Source organism: Pezoporus occidentalis, unplaced genomic scaffold, assembly GCF_034315485.1.
Source record: "Pezoporus occidentalis ecotype Australia unplaced genomic scaffold, CSIRO_AGI_Poc_V1 ctg48, whole genome shotgun sequence".
Classification (NCBI taxonomy): Eukaryota; Metazoa; Chordata; class Aves; order Psittaciformes; family Psittacidae; genus Pezoporus; species Pezoporus occidentalis.
In genome coordinates this window covers 2,692,044-2,710,407 of record NW_026915813.1, presented here as the reverse complement: position 1 = coordinate 2,710,407, position 18,364 = coordinate 2,692,044, and the positions used below count along the sequence as shown (strand labels likewise).

General features: G+C 41.4%; 1 long non-coding RNA gene across 1 annotated transcript; it reads right to left on the bottom strand.

Moving 5' to 3' along the window:
* Positions 1 to 10,884: 10,884 nt before the first annotated feature.
* On the bottom strand, positions 10,885 to 12,310 carry LOC134172835 (uncharacterized). Its single transcript, XR_009968032.1, has 3 exons — positions 11,987 to 12,310; positions 11,355 to 11,529; positions 10,885 to 11,065 (listed from the first exon to the last, which is right to left on the bottom strand). It is a non-coding gene; the product is annotated as an uncharacterized LOC134172835 (long non-coding RNA).
* Positions 12,311 to 18,364: the final 6,054 nt, after the last annotated feature.

Here is an 18,364-nt window from a genome sequence, read left to right as displayed (position 1 = left end):
TGCTCTGCTTAGTCTAAAACCAGAAATAATATCCAGTCTGAGCTCAATTAAAAGCCAGACAGTGACAAAACCAAGAGGATTTGTGTGTGTGACGGTGCACTTGATTTACTGCCTCAGATTGCAAGTAGTAAAAAGCAATGTCAGTACTTATTTTCAGGTGACAAAAGATGTAAAGAGGTTATTGTAAGGACTCCAACAAGTTTCTACAGGTCTGATCTGAGAGAAGATAGTAACATTAGGTGTTATAGGGGTGCAGCAGAAACACAAGAGACTAACTGTCCATGGAGAAGCTTCTCTGTAAGCAGCTGAGGGCTTCAACCCTCAAGAGCTGTATACACTCAAAACACAGATTTTCAAAGCTTTTATCTAGTCCTGAGGCATTCAAGCTGCTAACAAACAGTGAAGTCCCCAAGGCATGTAGTATTTTGCTTCTAGATGAAAAACTATGATCAGAAATGAAGAGCTCAGCACTGAGCTCATGCTTAATTCCCAGCAGGACTGGCACAGTGAGGTCCCTTGTCTCTCCATGGTTTAGCCCCACAAGGTTATGCACACTTGCAATATGTACCCCAATCAGAGCAGACAGCATACCCTTTGGATCATTTAGGGGGGCTGTCAAGGGAAACATACTCAAATCCCTGATGCTTACACAACCCATTTCTCAGAGCAGGACCCCAGCATCCAGCTCTGGGTACTCAGAGGTGAGCCACTGGTAATAAAAATCAATGGCAAAATCTCAGCAGAGTCATATATTTCACACTTGTCTCTTTCATGCTTTCACTAGGCCACTGAAAAACACAGTTAAGTCAGTTGGGGTGGGTTTCACCTTGTCTAATTTCAGCTGCCTGAAAGTTAAGTTCCTGTTCAAGGGGATATTGTCAATGCAGAGAAACACTAGCAGGGAGCAATTTATCCCATGGATCTCAGACACCAACCTTAGGATCAGACAGCTCGCTGTCTGGAGATGTCTCTTTCTGTTAGGGATTGGGGTATGTCGGTACTGCAGGACACTGCAATCCTGTAGTCCAGCTCACTCTGTAATGAGCCCAGAGAAGTACTGGGGCTCTTGGGGCTCCCCACCCAGCCCCTGGGCTCAGGTTTTTCTGCAGAAACAGGCAGGGCATGCAGAGGGACAGCAAAAACTCCAATTTTACCCAAAAATGCAGTTGGGTTACAGCTTCATCTGAGGATGAAGACCATTGAGGGTATTGCAGTACTATACATTGTAATATAAACACAACCCCAATTCATAGCTTAGATGAGGACCATTTTAGACAGGTAATTAGAGGAGATGGATCCAGGATTTAATTATACATACATTAATGACACTTTTAACGCTACTTATGAAACAAATGACACCAGAATAAACCTTGGAAACACACTCACTGTCTTTTAGATTGAACCCATGCTAATGGGTTTTAATGATGATAACAAATCTGGTGCTTGATTTGAAACAACCATGTTGCAAAGAAATATTCATTGAAATGTCACTTAAAGAGAACTTCATATAAATAAGAAGAAAGCTGGTCATATTTTGTCAATTTTTTTTCTTCTTTTTTCAACTAGAATTGGCCAAATCAGAGATGAAAAGAAGCTTCTTTCCCATTCTGTTTTACTGTCTTCTGAAAATAAGGTCTTAACTGGTGTTACTTTTCAGAAATGTTATATGAAATTTTGTCAGAACTAGAAGTAAACACATTCTACCTGCACATACGTACCATTAACATGGTAACATTTAATATTACAGTGTTGAGGTACCTCTACTAGTGCTTTGCTTGCCACAATTAACACTTTAACACTGCTACCCCAAATGTTTTGTGGATCCTACACAAAATGATTGGTATTTTGCATGTTACTTCCTTTAGTGAGCATCACAAAAAGGTGGACTACATGAAGACTGCTCTATTAACTAAGTACACATTCCCAGTTGTTACAGGTTTCTTTTGAATTGTCTCAAGTTTCCGCAGGATTTATGAGCTTAGGCATGGAGCTATCTGCATAACATAGGGTAGGTGAGAGAGGAGATGTGAACTATCAAAAAGCATTAATTTCACTTTCAAATGCTTGCTAAATAAAATGCTTCAAAAGGTACTAGAATGGCTACTCTATTAGAAAACAGGAATTTAGCTAATGTGTTTTGGTTTATAAGATAAAACTAATGAATGTCTGACATACAGCAAACAATGAAATATGGGCTGAATACCAGTTATTCTCAGCAAATAAAAAATACTCTCCTAGAACTGTCTTCTGTAATCCCAATTTATCTTAGTAAAGCAAGTCAGGACCTTCAAGTGATAAATGCTCCGTCCCTGGCAGTGTTCAAGGCCAGGCTGGACAGAGCCTTGGGTGACATGGTTTAGTGTGAGGCGTCCCTGCCCATGGCAGGGGGGTTGGAACTTGGTGATCTTAAGGTCCTTTCCAATCCAAAACATTCTATGATTCTATGGACTCCTAGAGAACAGAAATACTTTTGCAGCCCCCTCATCCAGCCCAGTTCATAGGTACAGTGCTGTCACCGAGCTCTTGATCTCATATCCTCCATGTCTGTACCACCAAAACAATGCCTAGCAGTCTTAACAGCTATAGGATTTTCATACCAGGTTAGCCAAAAGAATAAATGAGCTTGAAGATCTTTGGTTTTCAGTTACTACCAAAGCTTGCTTTTTGAGGGAAAATGGGCAACAGTGGGAAATTCTCTCCCTTATTCCTGCCCTTTCCCTGATTATTTGGGGTCTGATGACATGTTTGGACTGCACAGAAAACTCAACAGTTTATAGCTTTGCTCTTATATCCACTGTCTTTGCTGCACTGGACATCCAGCACACATACCTGTTACACACGTACAGTGGTACTGCGCTTAACACATCAACAGATGTAAAACCTTGCTGATAAACCTTGCAATAAACATTGTGTGCATGGCCCATACACACATAGGTTTGGTCAGGAGAAAAACAGAAGCCCAACTTCTGTGGAGTTGAGCCCCTTAGAAAATACTGACTAAGAAACAATCAGGTAGGAAGGCAATTGGTTTTGGAGCTTAAGGAAAGAAGCAAAATAGGTGCATATGCTTCCATTACAGCTTTAAGAGAACATTCTCTCTTCTGGGGATGCAAATAGAACAGAGCCCTGCAGGCCTGCACCTGGACTGGCCCTGCTATCGGTTCATCTCTTTGAACCTTTGTCTGGCAGATGCTGTATGGAAAAAAATAGGTTTGTACCACCTACCTACAACATGTGCCATCGAGGGTTCACTAGAGCAGTTCTGATTTACCGTGCCTGGTCAGTGAACTGTACACTGAGCCAGGCAAGTCTTTGCAGCCAGGCGCGAAGCAGGACAGACAGGAACCTGGTGAGGCAGATCATTCTCAACAATAGTCTCTAATTCAGAATGAAGTGGCAGAAACAGTACATAATGGATATTATCATCATTATCTCTTGCTACCTCTAATAGGTTTTTATATCATTTTGTTCATTTTTATAGCTTGCTGGCTCAAAACCGACATTCTTCGTAATTCAGTGGAAGAAATGCTTGATTTCAGATCCCCTTGTTCTAGCCATCCACAGAATGGATGAAATGGGGATGTGACTGCTGGGGTAGAACAACTCGTTCTTGCACGATTCAAACTCAGACATTTCTAAAGCATGGTATTTTTATACACAAAGGGATAAAGGAAATTTCCTTTCCCATTTCTTTTGGTCTGAATTTTGTTGTTGGGTTGGAGTGTTTTTCATTTCTTTGTGCTCATGAAAAAAAATACAGAAAGGAGCAAACTGGGCAAAGTGCAGTGCTCTTGAAGCTGCAAGGAGGGATTCAGCAGTGAAAAAATCTCAGAGGACTACATAAAATCGTTACACAAACCCCTGAACCAGGATCTGTAGGATTTTCCCAGATGACAACTGATAGTCTGCCTCTTTCAAACTGTCTCAGGACATGGAGCAGAATGATACCTCATTATGGAAATATCACAAATTGTCCCTGTGTTTTTATCATCTGAAATTGAAACCTCTTCTGTAAGAAGGCTAACAGCAGGTTAGCAATCCACGTTTTGACAGAAACCCTGCTGTAAATACAAAAGAGTTTAAAATCACCACTATCCTGGGGGTGTGCCAGGAGCCTGCACCGGGGCAGCTCTTGGGCAGCAGGTAATGTGTGCTGCTTTCTACTTCTTCTTTCAGCAGCTTATTTTCTTCTCATGTGTTTGCTGCTATAAGCAATGCCCTGCATTTCTGCAGGGATGCACACCCCAAGGAGAGAGCACAGGGAAAGCGAGGAAGTTCCAGTTTGGGGACATAGACGAGAACAAGGGCCAACGGGCAGTGTAGAGCATGGGTGGGAAAAAGCAGAAGCTCAGGGGCAGAGTGGCAGCTGGACTGGGAGGAATATGACAGTAGAGAGACATGAACAGAGTCCTGGGGAAAGAAAGCCAAGTTTCGAAATATGGTGCAAACACAGGAGTTCAGTGGGAAAATGGGATTGTGCACAAAGCATCTGAGGGGTAGGAGGTGTGAGATGAAAGAGAAGGAATCTACCACAGGTACAGGAGAAAAGCAGGGATACAGCCACCAGCAGCACACTGCAATGCTGACGGACACCTGCAGCATGGGGATTAGGAGCTTGCAAAATAAAGTAAAATATACATACAGAATGTCATTACTGACAGAGGCAGTTTCAAGTGTCACATCCCCTGCTGTTTCACACCGCTAAGTCTTTATTAACCTACCCACACATTTGCCTTGCATACCCCACTCATACTCTTACCTCTGAGTATTCTGCCCTGTTCTTATCTCATTCAATATTTATCAAAATGGTGGGTGTTGTGGGAAAGGAACAAGAGCTCACTGGGGAATGCAGGTGAGTTTTCCACCTCAGTTTTCCTCTATTCTTTGCTAGACAATGCATTATTCTCTTAATGTCTTTTCAATTTTTTAAGGTAAGTACAGTTAATTCCTTGCAGTATCTTTTTTCTTATGCTGTTTATTACAGACAGTGTTCTTTGCTAACAGCCTCAGTACTGCTTCCAGCTGGGCTGGGCCCATATTGCCTTGTATACCTCCTGTATTGCTCCAGCTCTTCTAGATGAGGTCCAACCAGAAGCAATTCTGGGTGACGTAACAGACAGTAGTCACACATGCCCTGAAAGACTGTACTCACATACACATGTTCAGTTTCGGTAGGAGTTTATATATCATCTCTAAATGTTATTATGCCACTTAGACAAGTGCAAAGACTTGTGCTTGAGGAGGAAGATAGTAGGTTTGGGATTAGCCTCATTTACTGTGGGTGTTCTGTCTAATCTTAGACAGGCTGTCAAGAAATCTCTATTCCCAACACAGTCAAATGTAACCTTTATCTGTAGGAAATTCTGTTATGCCAGAGACATAGAAACCTTGAGCACAGTCTTTATCACAAAGCTTTAGCCAACACTATATGCAAACTGACCCCCAGCTATCAGAAGCATGAGGTCCAAAGCCTTGGATTTATCCTGGGGATCTGCAGGTTGGTTTGGGGAATAGAAAAGGTACAGGTTGTATGGGTAGATGTTGTTTCCCACAACGTGCTGGGATGGTCAGTGCCAAGCCTTTCCATGCAGGTTTAGGGGATTGCCACTGCCTGCAGGAAAATGGAGTCACAGGGAATGGGTTGATGTTTCTGAGATGGAGCTAGGGTCCTCAGGATAGCTGGAGATGGTAGAAAGAATTCCATACTGCTATACTGCTGTGCAAGAGTTTGTTTGAAATCTACATATGTGACTGGCAGTCGGGTGCCTATTGTGTAACCTCTTACGTAGTGTTTGAAAATATAAGTTAAATAAGGCAGAGTAAAAAAGATTTTATCCTGCAAGGACTCTACAAATAAAAGAGTCTCATAGGGAACACTGACAGGTCCTAGATATAGTCCTCAGGGCTTACACTGTTAAATTCTGTATGTAATACATGCTCACTCTGCTGTTTTCTAAGGAGAACTGAAACACATACAGGTTTTTATCCCCCTTGGGCAAGTGGTGTCACTCTAATGCTTCATATATATTTCTCAGAGATAACCTCCCACTACACTATGCTGCATTTTGTCTGGATTGCCTGTATGTAAATAAAACCATCAGCACCAAGGAAGAAACAGATATATCAGCCAAATACTGTTTTCAAGTTCTGGAAAAAGTTGTTTTATATGAATAAATATTAATCTGATTACTACTTTAAGATTATTTATTTCATCTCAGATCTGTAAGCTTATGTAAGAGTGTGTTTAAGATCCATTGCTGACTGCTTTTTTTCTGCATGCAACCATGTTTTGCAAAAAGAAATAATGAAGATCTCATCATTGTCCCTATTAAAGTGGATGTTGAAGGTTTGGTTTCATCTGTTGAAACTGTTATTGACATTACCTTAAGGCCACACACCACTGGTAGTTTGCTTATAGATCCCAAAAAAACAGCACAAGCACATTTTTAAACTGGTGGCTTCTCACACCACTGGTTTTCTCTTCTAAATGTAGGACTAAATTCTGATGAAAGGGATATACATGTGCAGTTGCTAGAAAAGAGCTCACACCTGTACAAAGCAATGGACCTGTGCCCATAGATTTCTTCCAGATGCCAGTAAATGCACCAGTCTATGTGTAATTTTCTTATAGAGTTACTACCATACTATTTTTTTCATAAATCAAAATACATACGAATCCTGTCCCTAAATCAATCAGCTATAATTTTCAGCCCCAATAGTGGCACAGTGTAATAGATACAATTTGTTGCCAATCCAATTTCTTGATCACAGTTGACTGTCTTGGACAATGCTGTGAGTAGTAAGAAAACAAAGCACTTCTATTTCATAGTAATGCCATGGTACTTTACTGACAGTGAAGACTGTTGCTGAGAATCCTGATTATAAAACTGACTTCATACAGTTCCATCCTACGGTATGTTTTTCTAGTTATAATTATCTAATCATGCATTCATTCAACAAGAACTTTGTCTTCACATGAAAGATACCATATTATACAGTTTAAAATAAAATGTGGAACTGCAACCATGTATTTTAGTTTTTCTTGCAATGCTAGAATAAACACAGCCATGCTAGCTTTTGAGAGGAAGCACAGATTAAAGATATGTGTTATGAAATGCATTTCATGTGAATAGATGTCAAAATGGCATACAGTTTCACCCCTTGACTAAGCTAAAGAATTAATTTAACATAGTAAAATTAAACTAGATAGATTACAATGGGTAAAATATTAGCAGAGTATCAAATTCAGATCATTATTACCTGCTATCCTACAGAGACTGTCTTGTTTTTCTACTTCAACCCACCATCCATCCTGCTCACTTTTAGAAATCATATAGTTTGAGAAAGCTATACTGGAGTAGCAGATACAGCCTGCACATGCCTTTGGGGGAGCTAGTAATGCAGAGCTGTTAAATCAAGAGAGCAAATCTTAGGAGCAACACTGCGCATTACAACCTCTGCATCACGCAGCCCAGTGCCGTGACTGCAGGGATACTGCAGGGTGAGAGCACACCAAAGGTACAGCCCTGTTTACAAGCTCTTCACAGTACTTGGATAATAAAAATTACTGTTAGATAGAAAGGAAAAAGAAAATATTGTTACCCTGTGCCATATTAGCGACATTTCCACAGCAGTGGTTTTTTTCAAGGATAAGCAGAATGTGATGTGCTTTTTAAAGAAAAGGAGAAAGAGCTAAGACATCTGCACACATACAGCAGGTAGCTTATTTGGGAGTTCTCTACCTGCGCATGGAAAAGACAAACGTAAGTGCTTACAGTAGAAGCCCCATTTTGGAAGCATTTTTCACCAGAAGTATGTCACAATACTATCTCATGGACACTAACCCCACATATGACATGTGAAGAAGCTAGAGAAAACCGTTTGATAAAAGGGAAGCATACTGAGTGTAGCTGTTCCCTTCATGACCCTGAATCCCATTCAATCTATTAGGTAAGGGCACAGATAGTTAAAAAGTAGCATTTACTGGAGACTCAGGTGCTCAGCTTGCTCAAGGGTGATGCAGGAGAAACTCTCTAGCCAACAGCCATTTATGCCTTCCTCCCGATGTACTTACTGAAATGTTTTTCCCCACTGATTAAGGTAGTTAGGCACGGTTTTCCATGCACCTGCTTTGGGGACTTGCACAGCCCTGTAACCAGTTCAGCTGCACAGGGGAAGGCTACAGGAAACTTGGGTTTCATTGTATAAATTTTTTAAGCATTCATTGAGGTTAGTGGCATCAGACTACATTCTAAGAGAGAATGAGGGCAAACAATGGTTGCTAAAAGATATGAGTATTTAGGAAGAACAGACTTCTTTCTTCTTTACAAAGAGGAAATGACAGAGACAGAAACTGCTTTCTGCTGGGAAAAAATGTACCACATATGCAAAACTGGAAGATGCCTAGGGGAAAAGACAAAGTTGATATCAATGTGAGTGGCATCTTGGGGAAAACCCCAGCTGACAGAAGGAGGCTGCATAGAGGGAAGAGTGCTGGGAACTACTAGACGACTGACTGGCACATATGTGGTTTCTGGTGATTAAAATAAGCCATTTAAAAACAGACCTGCTTGAAAAGCAAAAAAGTAAATTACATTATACTGGATGGAGCAGCTACCAGATGGTCCAGTTACCAGAAGCTACTAGATTTTGTCTGGGGGGGAGGGTGTTGTTGGTTTTGTGGGGTATTTTAATACACACATGCGCTCACACAAGCAAACGCTCATGGGCCAAACTGGACTGTAAAAGCCATCTGGCACTGCCTGTGCAAGTTTACTACATTGCTAAACCTCATTCTCTGTGACATTATTTATGGTTAGAGGACTAATTCCAGTTTCAGCCAGGCAGCTAGGCTGCAGTCTGGAGCTCGAAAATCAGAGGGCATGGAAAAAAAGCAGTGAGCCATAGGGTGGATTCTCAGCTGTGAAGAGACAATTTCCAAAAGGAAAATGAACTTCACTTTCTCTATTCCTAACATGAGTAATGGGATGGTAAAAAGAAAATTCCCCTCATTCTTTGCTATAAATCGAGACCTATAAAAACCTCCCCCCACCCTTTACACACAGCCGAGCTCCACAATCCTTTTCCAACCAGGATTTATTTTTTTACAGTCACCCATTGCTTTTGTCCATCTTCACCAATTCCTGTCCTTCAGGACTTCATAGCATTTAATAAGGTTCTGTTCTCCATTCACTCATCTTCTTCCAGCCCAATTCCACTTCCGTGCTCTGGCATATTAAGGGAGTTGTGATCATCTCCAGGTGAATCCAAAAAATCATAGAATCATAGAATGGTTGGGGTTGGAAGAGACCTTAATGACCTACCACCATGCACAAATGGCATCTCTCACCACAAAACATTTATAAAATACACTTATATCACTCACTATATGACACCTCCTGCACATCTTTTTCTTAATGTTTAAGGAAGAAGTTTAACAATGTTGGCTTGAAATTAAAGGCTTCAGTAACAACAATAAGATCCTAAAGGATCTTATTCTGGTAGTAACTGGGCATTATTTTTATAGAACAATCAAGGCATTCAAAAGAAAGCTGAACTTTCACTGATGAAAGAATCTATCATTGTACTAGAGACAATGTCCTTGCCATGGGGTCTAATCTGGCAAGTGGCTCAATACAGTCAGAATTCAGTTAGTTTCATTAAATACTCCCTTTGGCTGCAATGCAGAATTGGAGGGGAAAAGGGGGCTGTGTAAAGAAGGAAAAAGAAACAGATCTATGAGTGTGCAACAGCAATCTGTATAGAGCTAATTTTCTAGCATATTAAAAGCTACAGCTGTATCATGTATGTTAGGTAACTCTTCCCTCCCAGCTGAGACTGGGATCTGAGGATGCAACAACAGTGTTTCAACACTGTTGCTAGACCAAAGTCCACAATCCAAAATAAGGCTTAACACGCAGTACAAACATAGCCCAGAGTAAACACTTGGCCAATATTTACCTTACAGTCCCTAAAATTCACTGGCAAAGCTTTGAGTTGTGTGAATGCGAACTAGCTCTGATCTACAGAGCATCTTGACAAAGCTTAAAGCACTGCACTTAACATCCAGGCTACTAACATACACCTGTAAGGGCAGAGAGGCCCAGGTTTACTGAATTTATCTATATAGACTTGTCTTTCTGTACTTCAAGAAAATTCAAGTCACTTAAATTGTGGCTGAGGGCATTTACACAGGGACTGAATGTGGTTCAGTTTGTTTTCAATATTCTGAGATGAAAATTTAGAACTCTGAATTAGAAAGTAATGACATTTAAAATATAACAAGAAAAATACTTGAGAAGGCAATAGTGGAAGTTGCAAGCTCCCTTCTGTAAGGCTGCTAACACTTTGTAACCAATTCAACCCAAAATGTTCCTAGGAGAGTAGCAAGCCAGGGAAAACACTATAAAGAACCAATAACTCATTCTAAAATTAATTCAAGTCACAGATAAAACCCGTAAATGCTCTGATCAGAAAAGATGACATCTGCCATGCTTCTTAGCTATTTTCCCCACAGAAACACTCATGAAAAGTAAACCAAATAAACTAATGTGAAAGCTAGGATAGTTCACTATGATTTTCATAAACCCTTTTCCTCTCTCCCCCATCTTAAATGCAGATTTTATGCTTGAAAACACTGTTGAGGAGGCTGATCCAAAGAGATTCAGACCAATTCTCTGCAGAGGTCAGAAACAATGGCTCCACCCCACCTCTGCTTATTGGCCATATATTTCAGACTAACTTCTAAATGCAGAAGTATCAGTACTTTGATTGATTTTAATTAGGCTGTCAGAGTTTCATTTTACAGTAATAGAAACACTAAGCTTCTGTTATAATTCTGTGGAATTTATAGAGAAAGATCTATCCCCCAAGGACATGTGTATCTCTCCACCAAATGTTAGGGCAGACCTCTGAACTCTACGGGACAACCTGAAACCTGCAAAGGCTTTACACATACCTACCATGCCTTTAGTGGAATTTCACTGATGAAAGATAGCTCTTCAAAACTTCTTGCTATAGGACTAGAGGATGACAAATATATTTCTTTACTTCAATTCCCAAGAAGCTGTGTACAAAAACAGTCATGAGTCAGACCAGAATTTTTCAGCCCTTTCCTAATTGCATTGCAAACAAAAGATAGGCTGAACATCTCACTTCTTCAACATGTAAAAGCCATGCTACTTTAAAACAGTGGCACTGGAAAAATACATCTTGTATCACATTTGGTGCATTTTAATGACTTCTGGTTCATCTGAATTCAGATGGCAAATGCATCTTTGCTGATGGTATTGTTGCAGATAGATCACACAAACTAACAGGCATTCCTTCAGATTTAAGTGTTGGACAAAACTAACGACTGGGGTGCATAGCTAGACACGTATCATTGTCAAGCCATACCAAAAGATGAGATCTGTGAGGCTCTCCCCAGGGAGGACGTAACCAGATGTAGCACTGCATGCTCTGTTCCTCTGCTCCTGGAATCCCAGGTTACTCAGTATGTCACCTCCTATTTACAACTAAGCTCTCCCACTAAAAGAAAATACACACATGCAGTTACCCCCACTTTTCTGCAGGGTCCTGCCTTGCCCCCTCTACTTGCAGTGCATTTTCTGGAGAGGGATGAAAGGGTTAAAAGAAAAACAGCCTAATCTCTACACACACATTTGTCACCTTCCCCAAAATAGCTGCAGAATTTGAACACAGTATGCCATTTTCTTCCCTGACAGGTTAATCCGTTTATTATTCATCCATTTAATGAAAATACTGTGTCTCTGCACTAAGAACAAAACAAAACCTCCACCAACACTGGTTCTCTTTAAATCATATTCATAATCTTCCACAATTTGATCTGTCTTTGAATTCAGCCTTATTTTTTTAACTATAAATTCAAAGCAGGAAACCTATTTCTTTAGATTTCACATTGTTGCCTCCAGCCATGTTTATGGAATGTTTTCTGGGTTTTGCAAAATTATCAGCATTTCATTACCTGCTTCTGCAACAGCCATGTATCTACTGCGAAAAGGTCACCCAAAAGTTAATGAACCTCATGCTTAGCCAAACTGCTCTGCTCCTGTGGGACAGAAATTTTCATGAAACTCTGCAAGGCTCATCTCACAAAGTTTCCTGAACATGCTCCAAAAAAAGAGTAGTTAGAAAGTCACGGTGCAAATCTATCCTCTTTTCACAGGCAACTGGCTCTATTGAGATTTCTGCAAAAACATGGGGCTCAAGTTCTCAATGGCACCATTTCCAAAGGAAAACTACTGCAGTGTTTTCAACCTGTCACAGAAGTACTGGGGCCATGTAGCTACACAGAGGAAGTTGGGGCTGTCCAGCCTGGAGAAGAGAAGGCTGCGTGGAGACCTCATAGCAGCCTTCCAGTATCTGAGGGGGGCCTATAGGGACGCTGGGGAGGGACTCTTCATTAGTGATAGGACAAGGGGTAACGGGTTCAAACTTAAACAGAAGAAGTTTAGACTGGATATAAGGAGGAAGTTCTTTCCTGTAAGGGTGGTGAGGCACTGGAATGGGTTGCCCAGGGAGGCTGTGAATGCTCCATCCCTGGCAGTGTTCAAGACCAGGTTGGACAAGGCCTTGGGTGACATGGTTTAGTGTGAGGTGTCCCTGCCCATGGCAGGGGGGTTGGAACTAGGTGATCTTAAGGTCCTTTCCAACCCTAACTATTCTATGATTCTATGATTCTATATTCCCTTCCAGGTTTTAATTCTTCTAAAGAATTTCCTATCTCCACCGGAAGCACCTCTTTTGATGCACTACATACTTTTTTTCTCTCAGACTCATCACATTGGAAGACTGAATTCATTCAGGTGGTATGGCTCTAGATCTTTCTCCCCCTCAGGCCTTTCCTCATGATAACTATGTTGAGCACAGAAGAATTATGTATTTCATTTTGAACTACCAAATTTCACCCGAGTCCTCTTACTCCAGTCCTTATTTCCATCTTATATCCTAGCCTTTTTCTGTACGAACAGTGCCTCCTAACTCCAGCCAGCCAGCATGCTCCCCTGTGTTACAAAGGAAGTGCTAACAGAGACATAAAATAGGAAAAGCCCCATGAACAATATTTGATTCTCTCTCTGATACTTCCTTTCCCAGCACTGACGACTGTTGCCATGTTCTCTGCTTTCCAGTTCCCTCAGGCAGCCTCTACTCCAGCAGCTTCCACTTTGGGACCATACCTGAAGTTTGCTTTTACCAAGGAGTGACATCAGAGAAGTCCAGCAGAATCTACTCTTCGCAAGCCTGTGTTGTTGTACCCCGCTTTGCCTTTCTTAGGTCTGAACATCAGAAAAAAATCTGTGGCCATTTAATTGCACGTTTAATTGGAGCTCACAATGTCCTGAAACACCTTTGTGGACCCTGACATGGTCTCAAAAGTGACACAAGGCTGTTAGTTAGATTTTGAATCTGATCTACTACTTAGGCAGAATAACTGCATGAACATGCAGGAAAAAGATGACTGGATGGTTATTGTTGTTTTATTTAATTTTTTTAAGGGAATGTTCTTGTGCCAGGGAATACATTCAAAAGGAAAATCTAAAAAAAAGGGGGGGGGGGAAATAAAAGGAAAAAATGTGTAAAAGACAAGGGCAGTTGTTCTGTGGTTGTTCTGCTTTTGCACTACAGGCAAATCACTCCAACAAGAGGGATATTTTGTCTTTTTATTCTTAGAGGAAATCATTACAGCATTAAATGTCTGTAGGCGAAGTAGAAATAGAGCAAGACTTGAATTTAAGGGACGTTAATTCAACTGAATGCAAACTCTGCTAGATTCTGTGGTGTCTGGATCTCATTCACTGATAACCAAGAGGTGCTAGTTCAAATGAACTGTGTTTTCCACCTACATCAGCCTCTTAGTTCAAACAATGCCATTCCCAATTGAAAGGGACTATGCTGTCTAATGTTGTGAGCTCATGATTAGGAGCTGGGATTTCCCAAATACATAAACCAGATTAACAGCAAGATAAAAAATTAATAGGACTATATTGTGAGGGGGGAGAAACCCAAAGAAGTTTGCAGAAGCTGTAAAAACTTCTGGTAACCACTAGAAAAAGTCTAGGCAACCTCAAACTACTGAAAGGTTAAAGATCTGTGGTATGCCTCATTGGTCTAGAGATGTTAACCTCACCTCTTATATGTCCCATAAGTGCCCTTTCCAGTTACTGATTATTCTTGGCTCTGAAAAAAAGTCTTCATCTTTCCTTTGAGATGTCCTGGTTTCACCCAAGTACAAAACAAGAAAGTAATTTGGGGTTAGAAAACAGTTCCTTCTCTAGCTGCATTACCAAATCCTAATCTCTGCCCTTAAGAAGGCCTCCTCCCTGGGGCTTTCAGCCATGATCACCTTTTCCATGTTTTCCCCAAGAGTACTATGAGATAGTTCTGTGAGATAACAGCTCACAGAGCTACTGAAGGTCAACTGTTGTTCAAAGCACTCCTTGGAAATTAACAGTATGTGCAGAGGTATAACTCTTAGGACCAGGACTTGTAGAGGCACAAAAGGGGTTGACCAGGTTCGAGCCTTAAGGCACTGCAGCAGTCCATGTGCACACCACAACCACTCAGGCTGGAAGGGACCTCCAGAGGGCTCTGGTCCAACCTCCTTATCAGAGCTGGGTCAGCTGTGAGATCAGACTGGATTGCTCAGGAATTTTTCTAGCTGGGTCTCGAAAACCTCTGAGGACAGACACTGCAGAAACCCTCCAGCCAAAATGTGTATTTTAAAACATCTGTTGTTCAACTGCTGCCTCAGAGCAGCAGTTTTTTCAGGCCTGAATATCCCACTGGTTTTAAGTGAGCAACTGTTCCTACTTATCTGTCTTGACAGAAGTCATCACCATGGCATTGAAGCACCTGGAAAAACTGCCTAAGGGACAATATGGAAATTGCAGGGCAACTCCCAGCACAGCTATGAGGACTCAAGGACAACACAGTGCCCAGTGTGTCTGCAGGCTGCCAGGAGCTAACCGCATGCTCTTATTTCACCCAAAACCTGGGTGACTCCACTCCAGCATGAAACCTCCAGCTGCCTGCCTGCAGTGAAAACAGACGGCGCTTCCTAAGCTGTCAGCAGATGCATAGGTACCATCAGAAGTTATGAGCAGCAGCACAGAAATACACCTGGGCGTAGGTGGAGCAATGAGGCAGGTCATAAACAAAGTAGATGCGGTTCTTAAAAACAGCAGCTCTCTTTGAGAAGTTATGCTTGAAGATGTAATGACCCTCACTTTTTATGTTTATTCCTGAGACTACACAAACTCCACACAACCATCACTGTGTTTCTTTAAGTGAACAAAAATAATGTTTCATACTCTTTTTTTTTTTGACCAACAGACATAATGAATCTGTGCAGGTTCATTTGTTCTGGGGGACTGCATACCCTTAGCGTAATTATTTAACTTAACTGTAACTTACTTAATTTCCTACTAATCCTCAACAAATTTCCTCAGTGCAGATTGTATTGAAATAGCAGATTATAGGTATTAATAGGCCAGAGCAAATGGCAGTTAAACAATGAAACATTTTTTTGCCACTGCCAATAGGCAAGCAACCAACAAGGCATTTTAGCTTGCTTGTGTACCTCAGACAGCAAGGCTAAAATCAAAATACCTGTTGTGAAAATACATATGCCTCTCCCAATTTTAAAGAGAAATTCAAATTTCCCACAAAGCTTAGGCAAAAAAGTCACCATTCATTTTCATATCAAACCATGCACTGCTGTACATTTTGGTATGCAAAAGAGGTCTCAGAATGGAGGAGGTAGGGGGCATGTCAATATTGAAATATACCAAAACATACTGAAACAGCCTTAGATATAACTGCTTTGCAACACTGGCACTTACACAACAGAGAGCCCAAGGACTTGCTGACTTTGGATATGTTTTTGGTCAATTATTCCACAAGGAAAGGACATTAGATTGCTTAGACCTAATAAGCAAGGCAAACACTTAACAACAGGCATGGAAAAACCTGTATTTTTTTTTTCTTATTCCATCATCTGTTTGCAAGATTCACTTGAAATATTAGTAAGTGATATTAGGCCCAGATGCTAGAACATGCTAGTTTATGAGGTCTGATTACTGGCGTGTTAAGTAATGTCTATGGCTCATAGTAAAAGATATGATACACACAGCTCCATTTATATGGTTCAGTTTTGAGTTGTGGGAGTTTCTGAGAGCTGGGGATGGGAAAGGAACAAGCATGACTTGTAAAGCAATAGGCTTTCTAAGTTTTGCTTTTAAAAATACTTTGATGACTAAGTAAGCGTTTAAATGTTAAAAAAGATTTGGAATGAGATCTCACCCAGCTCCCGGTTAGAATACCCGAAGCTAAGCAGAAACAGCTATTTGAGTAAAGAGTTTGTGTTGTGCAAGCAGAACTTTTCAGATCAGACGAAAAGTAGAGATTGCCACCTGCTGACCAAACAGAGGGTAGCAACGAGGACGAGAAAAAGCAGTGAAATCCAGGTTCTGCAGAAACTGCGGGAATTCTGCGCTGTTTTCAGCAGAGCCCTCATCCCACCCTTACTCTTAATTTTTCTCGCCAGCCAAACCAAGACGTGTACTCATAAAGCCCCAAAGCTGTCTACTTTATGTGCAGAAGGAAACAGCTTGACAGAACAAGATACACATTCAAGCAGCAGGTCCCTGGTTCTGTTGGCTTCAGCTGATGAGCTCATATTATCATAGAATCATAGAGAATCTAAGCATCATAGAACCATGCAATGGTATGGGGTGGCAGGGACTTTTAAAGATCACTCTACTCCAACCCTCCTGCCATGGACAGGGACATCTTAGACCAGGTTGCTCAAAGCCCCAGCCAACTTGAACTCTTCCAGGGATGGGCGTCGACAAGTTCTCTGAGCAACTGGTTCCAATATCTCACAATCCTCATTGTAAAAAAATTCTTTCTTATGTCTAATCGAAGTCTCACGTCTTTCAGTTTAAAGCCATTGTCCCTTTTCCTGATGCTACAGGCCTTGGCAAAAAGTCTTTCTCTGTCTTTCTTATAAGCCTCCTTTATATATTGAAAGGCTGTACTAAGGTCTCCCCAGAGCCTTCCCTTCCCCAGGCTGGCCCCCAACACTCTCAACCTTTATTCAAAGAAGAGGTGCTCCTCTGACCATTTCCATTGCCCTTCTCTAACAGGTCCATGTCTGTCTTGTACTGGGACCCCAGAGCTTGATGTAGTTCTCCAGGTGGGGTCTCACGAAAGTGAGGGATAAAGGGAAAATCAACTCCCTTGATGCTCTTTTGATGCAGCCCAGGATACTTAGCTGTCTGGGCTTCAAGCACACATTGCTGGCTCATGTCCAATCTTTCATCTGACAATTGATCAAGCGAGGAGGAACATCTGATCAATAGGATTCCACAGCAGCCCGAGGGCCCCATAGGAGATGATGGGCGGAGACAGGAGACAGCACTGGATCACAGTCAGGGGCATGTTGCTGCTGTCTCCGACAAGTGTGGAGGCTCCTCACCACACCAGAAAGAAGGCTGCAAATGCACCTGGCACTGCTGAAGCACCAGGAAATGCATGGCCTGGAATGCACTGTATTTCCCAATGAATAGAGGACAAGAAGGAGGAGAAGGGCACTGACCCATTTGTACTGTAAGAGATTATGACCCCTCAGGAGCTACCAGAGCATACACATAGAATGGGGACCTTAAAAATGCCTCAGCAACAGAAGAAGCTTCAAACCAGAGCTCACATGTTTTTAAATACCAAACCTCATCACTTTTGGATAAATCTAGAGGAAATCAGACTATATCTGAGCAGTGCCCCTTACTTTACCAGGGAGACCAGGCATCATTTTGTTATGCTATTTCCTTTTCCTACTGACGTGAGAGAATAAATAATAAAGGAAATATTTGTTTTCTTTCTGCAACACAGTAGTCTATTTCAACAAGACATACATTGCAAACACTGCGAGAGACATGTAAAAATATAACCCTCATATATAAATTTAAGCATGTTCTTTTTCTCTCAGATTTTGGAAATGTATTTTTTCATTCTGGGTTTAATTAAAAGCAAAACATGATCGTTTTTAACAAAACTGAACATCCACCCTGATGTACTCAGAGGTAATTACAAGAGGACACAGGACTGAGGCCATATGAGTTCACCTGGCTCCTAGCACACAGCCAAAGGCACACAAAGAAACCTAGAGAACATCAGGAGAGAGATTACTTTTGTACAGCCCCAAATGACCTCCTTGTGTGGACCATTACTATGTCATTAGCACCTAACCTCTGCATTAAACCATGCTGAAGGAACTCTGCAAAACTCCTAACTGCCCTAAGGAGTCCTTCCCTTTCCCCCACATCTCAGCCATAGGCTCCTA